This window comes from Portunus trituberculatus, chromosome 47 (genome assembly GCF_017591435.1).
Source record: "Portunus trituberculatus isolate SZX2019 chromosome 47, ASM1759143v1, whole genome shotgun sequence".
In the NCBI taxonomy this organism is placed as follows: domain Eukaryota; kingdom Metazoa; phylum Arthropoda; class Malacostraca; order Decapoda; family Portunidae; genus Portunus; species Portunus trituberculatus.
In genome coordinates, this window is record NC_059301.1 from 9,103,049 (window position 1) to 9,119,970 (window position 16,922).

A 16,922-nucleotide genomic window follows, 5' to 3' on the forward strand; every position below is an offset into this window, starting at 1 on the left:
CTCTCTCTCTCTCTCTCTCTCTCTCTCTCTCTCTCTCTCTCTCTCTCTCTGTCACGAACACGCTCTTCATAAAAAATGGCAGGAAAAAAAAAGATCGTCCTTTCTTGTTGTGTATTCCAGAGTCTCGTAGTGTATTCCAGTAAATTCCCAGCGTGTCCCTTACAGTATATTCCAGTTTCTCGCAGTAACGTTGCTCATTCACCTGCAGTCCGTTTTCTTTTCTTCCACTCGCTCGTTTGCAGTCGCAAGAAACAGGAATGGACTGGTTTTGTATATTGATGTATAAATTTAACAGGTTTTTTTTGGGTTTTTTTTTTTTTTTTTTTTTACTTTATATATTTCCTACTTTCGTCTCTTTTTTCTCTCTCTCTCTCTCTCTCTCTCTCTCTCGCGGGTGACATCTGGCAAGGGGTCTGTTTTGGTGAGTCAGGCTGGTGGCGTCACATCCGCCCCGCATATACAACAGGGAACAATAATAAAGGATCCAGTCACTCCCCTTGCTGGTTGTCCAATCATTGTTTTTTCTCTCTCTCTCTCTCTCTCTCTCTCTCTCTCTCTCTCTCTCTCTCTCTCTCTCTCTCTCTCTCTCTCTCTCTCTCTCTCTCTCTCTCTCTCCGTGCGTTAACATGTTTTAACCCTTTCAGTACTGGGACGCATTTTTACTACGAGTTTTGGGTACGATTAGACATTTTTATTGACATTTGGAAGAGTCTGTGGAGGTCAGAAGATTAATGGCCACAACCTTCGCTACTTTTATCTCCCACATAAATTTCTGAAGCTATATAAAATCACCAAATAGTAGCCGGAATTAATATGGAAACGTGTCATGGTGCTGAAGGGGGTAAATGTGCAGGCAGCTGTGGCCTCGCTCTCTCTGAATATTTTGAGATTGATCTGAAAATAGATAAAATAAAATAAATGAAAGGTAATCGGGCAGTATTTCAAGTTGCATTACAAGTTGTGTGTATTCTAATATGCATCATCACCTCTGTTTTATCCCCGGAAATGTGTGTTTTCCTCAGAGAAACGTAAATTTTCAGCCTTATTTTCTTTAGGATGTATATTTCAACGTATTTTCTGGTGCAATTTAAGTATTTCCGCCTTAAAAAGTGCACTCAAGGGTTTATTTTATGTCTTGGTCCGGGCATTCTCACCCTAATTAAGGTGGCCGTAGCAAAACAACAAGAGAAATTGTGTAGCAGACCGGAAATCCTTTTGCAGAAGCTCCAGGCAGACCCGCTTAGTCTTTGGTCTTTTGAGTGGCTTGAAACGTTTCTCTTAGGCTGCGCTGTGTGTGCCCTTTGTATCTTCCTTAATGTCGCTGCGTGCATAAGAAGTAGTAAATAAAGGGTTGAGTTGCGGCCGTTACGTGAGCGAGATGAGGAGAAGAAGCGAACCGTTCCTTTGCTAAGACGAGATCCGTGACTGGTCTTGTCTCTCTCACGCTAGCTGCCCTCCGTCACGCCCCCTGCCCTTCCTCCTTCACCTCACTCCTACCCTACGTGTCTCTCTCCACTTCTCTATCCCTCCTTCTTCACCTCATATCTCTTTCCTATTACTTCATCTATTTACTACTTTTATCTTTCCTTCTATGCCTTCCTTTTCACTTCTCTATCACTTCCTTTCTCCTTCACCTCACTTCTATCTCTCCTATTACTTCAAACTTCCTGCCTTTCCATTCAATCTTCCATCTCTTTATTGTTTTCTCCTGAACATTACCACTTTCATCTTTCCTTCTTTACCTTCCTTGATCCGTTCCCTTCTCCTTCACCTCACCTCTGTTTCTCCAATTATTTCAACCTTTCTGCCTTTCCATTCAATCTTCCATCTCTTTATTGTTTTCTCCTTCGTATTACCACTTTTATCTTTCCTTCTGTCTTCCTTTTCACTTCTTAATTCCTTCCTTCCTCCTTCACCTCACACCTGTCGGTCTGTCTTTACACTTTCCATTGCTCGCCTTCACTTTATATAAATCTGTTCTGCCTGTCTCCTTTCACTCCTTCATTCTTTCCCATTTACCTCAACTCTTTCTCTCATATCACTCCTTTTTCCAGCTTTTCAACCCTTTTCACCTTCTATCTTGCCTGCGTGTCTCATTTCACCTCTCCATCTTCCTTTTCCTCCTCCTGATATCTATTCTAAGTGTCTCATTCACTTTTCATTACTTTCTCCACCTCATCTCTGTCTCACATCTCCATTCCTTCGTCTCTCATTTGATTACCTCTGTTTTCTTAGTAAGCTTCCTATTCCTACATTTCCTTCACTTATTTCTTCTAACATCTATTTTACTTTTCTTCCAGCTTTCATTCCTTTCTTCACCTCTCCTCTATCTCACATCTCATTTCATATTATTACCTCTATCTTTTCCTACTACGTTTCCTATTTCTTCTTTTATTTCACATATCCAACGCACATCTATTTTTCTTATCTTCTTCCACCTCTATATTCTCTTCTCCTACATGTCACCTTTATCTTTCCTATTATACCTTCCTTTCCAACCCCGTGTCCTCTCCTCTCCTACGCCTCCTCTCCGTCTGTTTCTTACTACTCTCCTTCTTTCCCTTTCTCTCCTCTTACCTTACATTTCGACTTGTACCTCTCCTCCCTCCGTGTCCTTCCTCTCGCCTTACCCATTAACCCTCGTCACCTAACCGCTGGCATGCTATAGAGTCTCTCGTGTGTGTGTGTGTGTGTGTGTGTGGCAGGTGAGTGAAAGGTAACCCCGGGGCTTCCTTCCGTGGTGTAATCAACTGATTGTACATATTGCTGAGGGGCGAACCTGTGGCTGTGATCTGCGTGACTCAGCTGCCGGGGAGGGAGGGACGGGGAGGGGAAGGGAGGGAAAAGGAGAGAGTGGAAAGAGAGACAGAGAAAAAGAGAGATAGAGAGAGACAGGAGGTGGTGTGTGTGGGATGGTGGAAGAGGGGAAAAGGAGAGAGAGAGAGAGTTGGAAGAGAGACAGAGAGAAACATGGGGAGAGGGAGGGAAAAGGAAAGAGTGGGAAGAAAGACAGAAAGAAAGAGAGGCATAGAGACACAGAGAGAGAGAGAGAGAGGGGTGGGTGTGTGTGGGATGGCGGAGGAGGGGAAATGAGAGAAAGGGAAAAGAGAGGAAAAAGTTTTAAAGGGGAGGGGGTGAGGGGAGGGGAAGGGTTAATTTAGGGGAAGTGAGGGGAAAGGGAAGGGGGAAGGGGTGGAAGGGGGTGAGTGATTTGCAGCTGCCTCGTGTTTGCTTTTAACTTTTTTTCTTTGCTCTATTTTTTTTTTTTTCTCTCCGTTGTTGTTTTACTGATCTCGTTGTGCTTTGTTTGCTTGATTGCTCCTTTTTGTTGTTGTTGTTGTTGCTGGCTGCGTTCGTTTTTGATGCAGTCTTTTGTTTTATTTGTTTTGTGCTGTGTGTGTGTGTGTGTGTGTGTGTGTGTGTGTGTGTGTGTGTGTGTGTGTGTGTCCTTCACCTTTCTCATTTATCTTTATCTACCTATTTCCACCTGCCTCTTAATTACCTCCTCTATTGTGCATGTGTGATGACTGCTAATGGAGAGAGAGAGAGAGAGAGAGAGAGAGAGAGAGAGAGAGAGAGAGCGAGAGCGCAACAAAAACATTTACACAGAGATGAATTGAGAATGCATTTTATCGTTTTCCTTTATAAAGAGAGAGAGAGAGAGAGAGAGAGAGAGAGAGAGAGAGAGAGAGAGAGAGAGAGAGAGAGAGAGAGAGCAATCCATAATGATAGAGTGAACTATTTCTGGAGCCCCCTTTGTGAGCTTTTTTTTTCCCATCAGTTCATCAGCATCGGTTCATTTTCTCCTGAATTAAAAGATGAAAGATAAAAAGGAAATAAACCTGAATCATTAAAAAGAAAAAAATTGTTCCCTTACCAACTGTACGTAACTTTTATTTTTATTTATTTATTTTTTTATTTTGCCTTTTTTGTTTTTCCGTCCATCCAATACACTGAATGACAAACCAACAGCAACACACACACACCCAAACCCACCCACACACACACACACACTGATGAGAATAATGGCTTCGTTACCTCGCTGCTGTTTGGTGTTTGGTGTTTCTGTTCTATGCCAACCTTTTCGTTCTCTCCTCTCCTCTTTTTTCTCTCCCCCACTCACGTCTCTTCTTTATTTACTGACGATTAACGCTTTCTACTCTACTGCCTCTCTATGTTTTTGTTCTCCCTCCAGTGTCACGCCTTTTGTCACGTTTCTTTTTATATACTGGCGATTATCTGTGACTGATATTTTTCTTATTTTCTTCAGTTTTCATCATTTTTTTTAATACTAGTGACGGTGAAACGGTTATATTTTGTTCTCTAATTTTTTTTCGTGAGTTTTATTTTTTTTTACTTTTTATCATATTTCCTTTTTTTTCCTTTTTTTTTCTCCGCTGATGCAGATAAGATAGAGGCGAGTATGAAATGAGGAAAACGATAACAGCACCAGAGATATATTTCCCGGTACGATTGTGTGGCGTGCTTCCATCTTCCTTTTTCATTCGTCCACTCTCATTAATTTGATCCTTTCGTTCCGCACAGCTTTTCTTTATGTAAATTTTTTCTGACTGTCACGGTTCAGGTTTTGATTTTTTTTTTTTTTCGTTCTTCTACGTGGATGAAAATTTGTGTTCACTGGAAACACGTAGTGGTGGAGAGAGAGAGAGAGAGAGAGAGAGAGAGAGAGAGAGAGAGAGAGAGAGAGAGAGAGAGAGAGAGTGTGTGTGTGTGTGTGTGTGTGTGTGTGTGTGTGTGTGTGTGTGTGTGTGTGTGTGTGTGTGTGTGTGTGTGTGTGTGTGTGTGAAAAGACCACACCACACGGCCAGTAACTGTGGGAGGAACGTTAATTAACATTGCCTACCTGTGTTTTCTCTCTCTCTCTCTCTCTCTCTCTCTCTCTCTCTCTCTCTCTCTCTCTCTCTCTCTCTCTCTTTCACCGTTAGGAACCAGAACACAGGTAAGAAAGAAGAGAACATAATTGCAAGAAAGATAGATACGCACATTTAACTAAAAATGGTGAAGCAGTTTGATGGACACTCGATATATCTGTCTGTCTGTCTGTCTGTCTATCTGTCTATCTATCCTGTTTAACCCTTTTACTATTAGGCCGTATTTTTATCATGAATTTTGTTTACCATTAGACCATTTTATTGATACTAGGAAGGGTCTATGGAAGTGAAAAGATTAAAAGCCTGAGTCTTCACTGTTTTAACTCCCCACATAAGTTTCTGAAGGTGTATAAAGTCACCAAATAGTCACCAGAATGAATATGGAAGCGCGTCATGGTGCTGAAGAAGTTAACGTTCTTCCTAGAAATGATGAGTTCTTTGATAAAAGTAACGGCTTCCAATGTGAAGTTATCGGTAACCTATACTAATTGTATTTATTTATCTCGTTAGTATCAAATTATTTCCGTTTTTTAATCAACATTTATTATTTTCGGTCAGTTCATAGTAATCGTAAATTTTGTAATTATATTAAAGTCGCGTTATCCAGTTAATTCTCTCCTCTTTTATCTTTTTTTTTTTTTTTTTGCATTGTCACAGTAAGCGACTTTGTAATGCTGACAACGCTAGCAAATTATTCTTTTCTGATCCTTTTCTTCACTTTAATCCCAAGAAAGGCTGGCGGCTCTTGTGTATTGTCGCCAGTACCTTCTGTTCCCTGCCTCTCTCCCTATCCACACCTAGCTGTTTCGTTCCTCTCTCTCTTTTCCATTCCTCCATGCAGTCCTGTCTGTCTGCCACTCCCTCCCCTCTCTTCCGACTCCATTCAAATTCAACGAGTATATGAATTGAAGAGCAAAGAGATCACCACACTTAATAAATAGAATGAGCTGCTTAGTAACGTGCTCCAGGCAAGCGTTACCCCAGTACTTCAATGCAATGGACGATTATACGTACAAGAGATGACCACTTGAAAAACACTTCACTCGATAAAAGATTCCACGTCTTGTCTGATAATTCTCTCTTGGTAGTTTTATTTATATACGTCTATGCTTTTTTCTGTGTGTATTGTTGCCTTGTTACACCTTGTGTGTGTTGTGTTGCTTTATGCTGAGTGGACGTGCGTTGCCTTTGCCTGCGGTGTTTGAAAGTAAAGGAAATATGTATTGGTTAATCCTACTGAGTTATTAGAAGTGGTCCTGCAGGCTCATCCTTACCACCACCACCATCACCACTACTACTACTACTACTACTACTACTACTACTACTACTACTACTACTACTACTACTACTACTACTACTACTACTACTACTACTACCACCATATTATCATTCTTCTTCTTTTCTTCTTCTTCTTCTTCTTCTTCTTCTTCTTCTTTTCTTCTTATTATTATTGTTGTTATTGTTATTGCTAATGTTATTGTTATTGTTATTGTTATTATTGTTATTATTATTATTATTATTATTATTATTATTATTGTTATTGTTATTACTATCATTGTTACATGTAGTAGTAGTAGTAGTAGTAGTAGTAGAAGAAGAAACAACAGCAGCAGCAATCGTGGTCGTCGTAGAAAATAGTGATAAGAGCAGCAGTATCATAACAAAGCTGTTGCATATTCATGACACGCATAAGCAGCAGCAATAGTAGTAGTTGGAGCAGTAGCAGTAGTTGTTGTTGTTGTTGTGCTACAGGCTGCAACAATGATGGAAGTCTAAACTATAATATACAAGCAGTGCTAAACAAATGGTGGTGGTTGCGGTGGACGGAAACACAAGTATAATGATGATGGTGCTCGTAAAAAATGGAGGAAGAGGAAGAGGAGGAGAAGAAGGAAAGAAACACAGCCCAGGGTCACCTTCCCTTACCCTCCCTCCCTTTTATTACCCTCCCTCTTCTCCCCTCTGTCTCCCTCTCCATCTCTCCTCTTTCCCTCTTCCTCTTTCCCTCTCTCCTCCTCCCTCTCCCTCTCCCTCTCTCCCCTGACTAGGCACTATCTGGCCCCCATCCCTTGCCTACCTGAGCCCCGGTGGGAGTGTCACGCTACCTGCGCTCCCGGTATTCGCAAGAGAGAGAGAGAGAGAGAGAGAGAGAGAGAGAGAGAGAGAGAGAGAGAGAGAGAGAAATTGACGAGGACACACAAACACAAAGGAAATTACGATATTGTTGTAATAAAAGACGAAACGTTACGAGCTTGACTTCATCCTGTAAATATAGAAATATGTAATATACAGGGTGAATGGCTGTACACACACACACACACACACACACACACACACACACACACACACACACACACACACACACACACACACACACACACACACACACACAGACACACACACACCGCTTAGTGTAGTGGTTAACACGCTCGGATCACAACCTAGAGGGCCCTTGTTCAAGTCCTGGGCGCGGTCAGGCAAATGGGCAAGCCTCTTAATGTGTAGCCCCTGTTCACCTAGCAGTAAATAGGTATGGGATGTAACTCGAGGGGTTGTGGCCTCGCTTTCTCTGTGTGTGTGGTGTGTGACCTAGTCTCAGTCCTATCCGAAGATCGGTCAGTATGAGCGTGAGCTTTTTCCGTATGGGGAAGGCTGGCTTGGTGACCAGTAGGAGACCGTGGTGAATAACACACACGTAGATATTGAGTTACCATTGTCAAGCATTCACTGCCCAATCCACTGATAGTAGGTAACTGATATCGGAGAAACCCTCAGCTCTCTCTCTCTCTCTCTCTCTCTCTCTCTCTCTCTCTCTCTCTCTCTCTCTCTCTCTCTCTCGTCTGTGTGTCTGTCTGTCTGTCTGTGTGTGTCCTTCATTACAGTGTTACGCAAACGCTTCCATTCCTGCCTTGATTTTTTTTTTCTTTTGTATTTTTTTCCTTATTTTCCTCCCTCAGTGACCTACTTTCCCTTGTCTTATTTGTTTGTCTACGTTTTTTCTTTTGTATTCATGTTTTTCTTCCCTTTTGTGTGTGTAATTATGAATGCCTCCTTTGTTTTTCTTCATTCGTCTGTTTACTGTAGAGACCCCTTGAAGAATCGTAAGAGAAAATGTAAGGACACTTTAGAAAACGAGATGTGACATTGGTGTGTATACTATTTTTATTCTTCGTGTGTGTGTGTGTGTGTGTGTGTGTGTGTGTGTGTGTGTGTGTGTGTGTGTGTGTGTGTGTGTGTGATTCACCCGTCGTCTATAAAATCACGTGTTTAACTAATGATAAGCAGATGTAACCTTCGGAACTTACTGTCTCTAAACTCTGATCTGTGGTTAGCTAAGTAGTTTTCAACCTTTGTTATTTAATTCTAACCTTTTAAGAATTTTTATCATCCTTGTATCTCCCATCCGCGCTTTCCATCCCTCATTTTCCTCCACATGAGCAGCAACTGGACCTGTAGGGCTGAGCTGAGCAAGTCCATTCTGTCGATTTCATAATTTGAGAATGTTCTTGTAGCTCGTTACTTTTGATGATATGCAACGAAGATGATTCCTTTACAGTTTAGACTCTCTCTCTCTCTCTCTCTCTCTCTCTCTCTCTCTCTCTCTCTCTCTCTCTCTCTCTCTCTCTCTCTCTCACACACACACACACACACACACACACACACACACACACACACACACATAGAAATATTGCGTTTTTATTATCGTTATGAAGAGAAAAAGTTCTCTTCAGTCAAAATACTTAACCCTTTCAGTACTAGAACGCATTTTACCATGAGTTTTGGGTGTGATTAGACGATTTTATTTACATTAGGAAGCGTCTATGGAGGTCAGAAGATGAATGGCCAGAGTCTTCACTATTTTAATCTCCCACATAAATTTCTGAAGCTGTATAAAATCATCAAATAGTAAACAGAATGAAGATGAAAACGTGTCATATGCTACTGAAGAGGTTGAGTACAGGATTTGTCGCATTTAGATTCCTTACGTCAGGTCACTCGTTGATATACAGTATTGGTAAGAAAAAAAAACCTCTGTATGGTATCGAGATTTCGTATCGTGACCCGGAGATTGAGAGAAAAAAAAAAAAGGTGAATGTTATAAGACGTTTCCCACACCACGCACCCCTTGCTGTGTGTGTGTGAAGGAATGTAATAACTGTTTGTTTAATTCCCAAAGGCTTCCCGACTTAATGGGACACGAACCTGTAAGACCACCAAGTGACAGCTGTATTAAATTGGTTGGTTATATTTAAAGTTTGGATTAAAATTGTGTAGTCTTTTCTCTGTATTTATATTTACCCAGTCTTTCCATCTGTGTGTGTGTGTGTGTGTGTGTGTGTGTGTGTGTGTGTGTGTGTGTGTGTGTGTGTGTGTGTGTGTGTGTGTGTCCTTGAGAGGTTGTCGACATTTCTTGTTGGCCTACACACAGAGAAGGGAAAGAGAGAGAGAGAGAGAGAGAGAGAGAGAGAGAGAGAGAGAGAGAGAGAGAGAGAGAGAGAGAGAGAGAGAGAGAGAGAGAGAGAGAGAGAGAGAGTCATTTGCATAGAAGCAGGGACGAAAAGTCCATCTATTTACTGTTAACGCACGCGCACACACACACACACACACACACACACACACACACACACACACACACACACACACACACACACACACACACACACACACACACACACACACACACACACACACAGAGAGAGAGGGGGAGGGAGAGAGAGAGTGTGTTGGGTGGGAAATATTTAGCTTTTTCAATTTACAGTTTCTTTCATTGGCACATTTTCTGGTCACTTTCTCCCGTTATTAAACTTCCTGCTATTCACATCTTTGCCTCGTAATTCTTTGATGTCTTATTTCGATATAATATTTTGTTTATATTTCTTATCTTTTTTCCATGTCATGCATTTTTACGTTCAATGAGTATAAGTTTTTGTTTTCTCCGGTTTGTTTTTTTATTAGAGTTCATCACTGTCGTCACTTCCTTGTTTTTTTTTCTTCTAAATGTTACCTGTGAAATGTTTTAATTGATTTCTCTGCGCTGTGTATTTTCTCTGTGTAATGCTTCACTAGTCTCTCTTCCGCCACCTTTCCATTTCCATGTTTATTTATCAGGGTGAACCATCATTTGTTAATGGAAGATCACTTCACAACACTGTTCATCTTTATGACAATGAATCGACTGGAAATATATGCATGTTAAAATTGGCGCCGTGCAAATATTCATTTTAATTCAATCATATGTTAGAGACAATTATTTTTCGTTGTTCCAGTTCCCTAATTAATTTTAAGTCGTATTTTTCACGTAATGGACATTAGGGAATTATATAAAACTATAGTTGTATGTCTTTTTTTATGTAAAATCTAATAAAGTCTCTCAAACTAAATATAAACACCTAATCATTGACTCTTAAATAAAACACTAAGAGAGTTCCACTGGGTACGGTTAAATCAGATCTCGAAGTGTGTTAATGCCAAGGGAAGGTGGAAACACTGAACACAGCAGCGTCACAGATCTTGTCAGTGAAAGAGGGAAAAGTTGAGATGGTGATGAACTGTTATATGAGCAAAGTGGAGAGAATAGCATGAGAGGAGGAGCGATGATACTGATTAACTCCTGTGAAGTGGACAGAAGAGCGTGACAGTAAGTAGAAAGTTACGTGCAGCTGGACGGCTGGATTGGGGGTCTGGGGGAGGGGGAGGCACTCGGTTAGGGAGATAGGAGAAGAGCAGCAGCCGTGACACTAGTGGTGGGAGGCAGCAGGAGATGCAGTGCTGTGGTGGACTCTGAGAGACAGAAGGCTGTAAAAGGAAGGAAGCTGGTGAGACGAATAGCTCCTAATTCCACGCTTGTAGAAGTGAGTGGGAAGTGTGGTAAGAAAGTTCAGGCTGAGACAGGAGTGCTATTCTCTCTCTGCTTTCGAGTGCAGGTGTTCCTCAGGGAATGTGGAGAGTTGCGTGGGTGTGATGTGAGAGCATAGAGTGCACAGATGACCTTGCTTGAGAACTGTATACTGAGATATGCAAGGAAGACGTTTGTGTATCTTGTGCCTTTGTTAGCCCGTCATGAAATGATAATTTCATTCTTGACCCCTATTCGCTCTACTGATGAGAGATGAAAACTAAAACTATACTTTTTTTAGTATTTAATAACTTAAGCTGCTGCGAGTGGTGACTTTCGAAATTATTATGCCCTAAACTTACGTTAGACCAGGTCGTGGTAAAGCCTTAATCGTCACGAGGTAAGGTTGTGTCACTCTAAACCAGCTTGATTGTTGGTTTGTTTCTTGTGAAATTGTCTGACAAAATCCTTAACATTATAAAGCTACTGCTCTGCATTATCTGTCCTCAAGATAAGATATACGGAGATATCAACTGTCACATTGAATGGTACAGCATAAATCTATTGTAGGCTTGAGCTCATCCGCATTATAGTCATACATTCCATTTATATACTTGATAATACAGTCCTGTTCTTCTAATTGTCTGACCTTAATTCATTACCTGTGCCTCATTCAAAGGTAGGATTCATTGCCATTACACGGAACACTGGTGGTGGTCCAGACAATACGTGGAAGGAGAAGCTTGATGGAGTTAGTGTATATCCACCCTCTGCTGGGGAATGTACGCCTGCATCCAACGGCTTAAGATCACGGTGTGTCTACAGGGAAGAAGTTATGATTCCACGATAAACCAGTTATTCACCTGAAGTTTGGCTTTCGAGTCAGCGCCCTCTTGCAATTTTAGTTGGCACCATATGACTGTTTTTGTAGCGCCGTAACTCACTCACTCCCACAGTTTGGCACTCAGCTGCTGGGGCAGTGAACAGAATCAATGGTGGAGTGCAGGAGTGCATGACGAGACAAAGCACCGCCAGACAAAATACAGATTTCTTCTTTACGAAAGCCAGTTTAGCAAGAATCACGATCTATAATTCAGCGTTAAAATAAATAATCTTTCTTCATTGCCATCGTCACCACCTGTTGCTAAACGTCCACTGCCGAACAAGGCCCTCCCGACCCGCTGCCTGAGTCACGGCAGTGTGCCAATCTGTGCCAGATTCCGACCCGAAAGTGTTCAGTCTCATCTCACCAGCTCACCACTTCACCACCTCACGTTCAACCTGTGCTTTCTGTGCCTTGGGATTCCGACAGACATTCTTTTGCTACAGTCATTACTCGTTGTTCTGTCTTCGTGTTGTCCATCTCAGTTTCTACTTTCATATTTTTTTATTTTTTTTTTTACTTTTATAATGTCCAATTAGCAAAATTTTATGCTCGACTTGAAAGCTTTATTATCTCGTGTTTTTCCTGGTCTTTTCGAGCTGTCGTTTTGTTTGTATTTAACTGTTTATTAAATACGAATACGTTTTGACAAGATTGACTCAAGCTTGTAATAAATATATTTTTACGACAAGACTGACATAATTGCTTTAGGTGTAGCTATGCATGTTGTCTGTATTTACCACACCTGTTATTACAATCCACTGTGTGTGTGTGTGTGTGTGTGTGTGTGTGTGTGTGTGTGTGTGTGTGCGCGCGCGCAAGAGATGCATTGCTACCCCACCAATGGCTTCATGTGTCAGAAGCTGCGGCTTATGTAACCCAGAGAAATATAACATGTCGATGAAGTGTTACGCATCTCTCTCTCTCTCTCTCTCTCTCTCTCTCTCTCTCTCTCTCTCTCTCTCTCTCTCTCTCTCTCTCTCTCTCTCTCTCTCTCTCTCTGCTGAAACTGCCTGTCACTAAGTCCATGCACCTGATCCCTTGGTCCACCTGAGGATCAATGGGAAAACCTATTGCATGTTGTTCATAGGTCATTAAAGGTCAGGTGTGTGTGTGTGCGCGCGCGCGTGTGTGTGTTCATGTGTACGTGGATATCTCACGTACACATTCCCTAGAGGTCATTTGACGCATGTGTAACCTCCTCGTCCCCTCCCTCCCTCCTTCCCTCCCTCCTTCATTCCTTGCTCACGTCACCTTGTCACGTGGGAGAAAGAAAAAAATAAATAGAAAATAAAGCCCCGTGGTTATGACGTTACTCTTGTAGGAGGAGGGGGAGGAGGACTGGGAGAGACGCGGGGAGAGACGGGTGGTTCGGTTGGGAGGAGGGAGGGAGAGGAGGAAAGGAGGAGGAGGAGGAGGAGGAGGAGGAGAATGAGGAGAGGAGAGAGAGGAAGGGGATTTAAGTGGTATGTAGTGGCTAATATAGACTTAATGACTGTAGTTTATAATAATTAAACCAATCTGGGCGAATAGATGGTAAGATGGAGGGAGGGAGGAAGGACAGAGGAGGGATAGAGGGAGATAAATTGCGGAGGAAAGGCGGGAAGCAAATCACGTGGTATTGTGGGGGAGAAGAGGGAGAAAGACAGGTGGGGGTTAGGGGTAATGGGGATAGGGGGAGAAGGGAGGGAAACATCACGAGGTAGGTATAGAGAGGAAGAGAGAAGGTGGGGGAGGGAGGAGAGGGTGTGTGTGTGACAGATGCAGGGGTGAGGGAGGGTGTGTGTGTGTGTGAGGGAGATGGGGCAATCAGTTCTCTCCTCATCCCAGCCTTTGCTAGTGGTCCATCCTCCTCCCGCGCCTCGCCTTCGTCAGGGAGATGATGGGGCTAGTCTCCATCACCCATCTCCTCTCGGCCTCCTCCCTCACACCCTTCCCATCCACACCTGCTTCCTCCTCCTCCTCTCCTCTCTCTCTCTACGACAGTCTCCGCCACCAAAACTCGTTCCAAGAGAGGAGTAAGCAAACTTCATTCCGCGAAGGATGGCAAAGGTATGACTTGATTACGTGAATGTCATACGTGTTGTTGTCCTTGTTGCGTAACTCAGTGTGAGGCAGATTTGACTTCACTCTTGTATTGTTACCACCGCCACCACCACCACCACCACCACCACCACCACCACCACCACCACCACCATCTACCAATTACTTCTTACTAACCACCATTACTACTACTACTACTACTACTACTACTACTACTACTACTACTACTACTACCAATACCACCAGTCCCATTATTACCAGACTACTACTGTACTACCGTTACACCAACTACTATTACTATATTTAACATCATCCCCGCTATCACCACCGGAACCGCAACGAGAGAGAGAGAGAGAGAGAGAGAGAGAGAGAGAGAGAGAGAGAGAGAGAGAGAGAGAGTGGGGGAGGGGGGGTAAACAAAAAATTACGAGCGAAGGTGGAGGTCGGAAAGCCAAAAGTGAACTTGGCAGGGTGTGGTGCCAAGGCGCTAGGAAACAAGAGAGAGAGAGAGAGAGAGAGAGAGAGAGAGAGAGAGAGAGAGAGAGAGAGAGAGAGAGAGAGAGAGAGAGAGAGAGAGAGAGAGAGAGAGAGAGAGGGAGAGAGAGAGAGAGAGAGAGAGAGAGAGGAGCACACAAATTCACAGGGTTGGGTTAGTCTTGCACTCGCACCCACACACTCACAGGCGCTCCCTCTCACTCTCACTCTTCCTCTCCCGTACTCTGGCACTCCCGCACTCCCTCACTCCCTCCCTTGCTGCACACATCCCTCAACCTCTCGTCTGAAACATGGAGGCGAAACGCGAGGCTGAAACTAACGCGGGGGAACCAACACCCACTTCGAAGCTCGCCACTCCCACCGCCGCCTCCCAAGCACGCCCTGGGGAGGAGAAGGAAGTGAAAGTGAAGGGACGTGTGCCTGAGGAAGTAGAGGAAGAGGAGGAGGAGGAGGAAGAAGAAGAGGAGGAAAGCGAGGAGGAAGAGGTGGTGGTAGTAAAGAGGGTAGTGCAGAAGGCCCCACAGAAGAAGCAGGAGGAGGAAGAGGAAGAGGAAGAGGAGGAGGAGGAAGAAGAAGAGGAAGAAGAGGAGGAAGAGGAAGAGGTACCTGTAGTGAAGAAGGCTGCAGTGCCACAACAAAGGGTGATTCCTAAAGTTCAGGTACAAGAGGAGGAGGAGGAAGAGGAAGAGGAAGAGGAAGAAGAGGAGGAGGAAGAGGAAGAAGAGGAGGAAGAGGAAGAAGACCCTGCACAAGTTGAGAGGGAGAGACTGGCACGCATGAAAGCAGAGCAGGAAAAAGCCAGACGCCTGAAGGAAGAAGAGGAGAGACAGGCGCAAATCAAAGAACAAGCAAGAATCGCGAAAGTAAAGGAAGAGGAGAGAATCGCACGGCAGAAGAAACAAGAGGAAGAGCGACTCGCACTGCAGAAGAAGCAAGAGGAGGAGGAGAGAGCTGCACGGCTGAAGAAGGAAGAGGAAGAGAGAAACGCTCGTATTAAAAAAGAAGAGGAAGAAAGACTGGCTCTTCTCAAAAAGCAACAGGAAGAGCAAGAAAAACAGCGTCGACTACAGCAAGAACAAGAGGAAAGAGCGAGAAGAGAAACCGCCCCCACAGCCTACGAGAGAAGCAGGGTGGTGGAGGAGAGCCAGGCCAAGGATGAGGGAGCTAGGATGTCCCCCAAACAAGCGGCGGCGCAGAGTCCTATGGTGGAGAGCTTCATGAACTTCGTGGTGGTGAAACTCTCTGGCAAGGCTCTCCGATACGTGTACATGGGCGTGGTGCAGGTGATCGGGCTGGCCATCGGGGTGTTCTGTCGTGTGGTCCTCAGGCGACACTAACAGATACACTGCGACTCAACAAACGGGAAGAGAAGAGGAAGATTGTTGTGCCTAGGAAGAATGTGAGAAGAACGAGTGTTGTGTGAGAGTTATGAAGGAAAAGCCAATGTTTGATGCCTTTCAAGTAGATGACACGAACCAAGAGGTGTGAGATAAAGAACTGAAGAGTGAAGGAAAAAGAATTCTTATTGCTAAGCGTGGAAATAAAAAAAAAAAGCTGAACTAGAATGAGTGTTACAAAGATCAGTGATCAGTAAAAAGATAAAAAAAGAGAAAGAAAATAATAAAGTAGATTGCTTGTTGTGTTTCAAGTTGAAGACTTCAAATTCTTTACTTGTTGAGAAAAATTTAGGAAAAGACAAAAGCAAATCCAGGAAAAGACAAAAAAAGGATTGGAGTTCTTGAAAAAAAAGTGTGCTGTAAAGGAAAAAGAAAAGTTAAAAAACGCGTGGGAGATAATCATGTAGGAAGACTGTTTGTTATGTCTGAAGGAGGAAAGAATGAGGCGTGTTTGCAGAGGCGATGCTGAGATGGAAGGAGGAGAAAGCCAATCTGTGCTTGCAAAAAGTAGGATGAAAAACAGTTCGTGTGTACCGTGCGAGGTTGAAAGAGGAGGAGTAGATTAAGAGTAAGACGGCTGTGCTTCAAAGGAATATGAAATAAGAGGATTGAAAAGACCTAGTGAAAAAGAATATATAAACAAAGGAAGAGAATGTTGTTCATGAAATAGAAAATTACAATTTAGGAAAATAAAGCAAACGAAACAAGGTCAAAGTAAGGAAAACGAAGAACAGGAAAGAAATGTACAGTTCCCGAAGAAAAAGCATGATTGAGAATAGAATGAAAAGTAAAGACGAGAGCTTAAATGAAACAAAAATTAATTAGAAAGTGCAGAGTAAAGAATATGAAATTTAAAACAAAATTAAACAAAATTTACCAAGGAGGTACAAGACGAGACGGGAAAGATGTGAAAATTGTGAGGAAGGGAAAATATAGATTAAAGAGAAGACAATCCGTGCCTCTCTTCTTTCCATCTCAGTGAAGCGTAAATGAAACTGTTCCTGAGACACTGACAGAACGATTTGTTTTGCTGTGTATGTGTTTGGATGTGGTGAGACGTGTGTGAAATTGTGAGATTCTGACTTAAGCCGCGCGAAGAAGCAAGATCACGAAGTAACGGTCTCGGATGTGGAGTGAAACTGCGAGATATTGAGTGTAAGACAATGAATGGCTCGAGTCTTAAGGGACAACATGAAGATGGTTCATTATTTAAACAAAACTGATGAAAGTTTTTGTGAAGATCATATTATTTTCTTTAATATTTATAAGACATTTTGAAAATTTGATAAAAGAAACTAAAAATTAAGAAAAATAGATTATATAGAAGATAAAATCATAGAATATCTATCATGTTTGTAGAAATAGAAAATAATATT

General features: G+C 42.7%; 1 protein-coding gene across 9 annotated transcripts in view; it reads left to right on the forward strand.

Annotated features, from left to right (window-relative positions):
- LOC123520449 (G patch domain-containing protein 8-like) overlaps positions 1–16,922 on the forward strand; it is a 100,016-nt gene that overhangs the window by 34,942 nt on the left and 48,152 nt on the right. The window contains exon 1 of one of the 9 annotated variants that reach the window (XM_045282673.1): positions 13,404–13,663. The exons of the other annotated variants lie outside the window; for them this stretch is intronic. The gene's annotated coding sequence lies outside the window, so the exon portion shown is untranslated. Of the gene's footprint in view, positions 1–13,403; positions 13,664–16,922 lie in introns of those variants that run through there. 9 annotated transcript variants of the gene reach the window in all.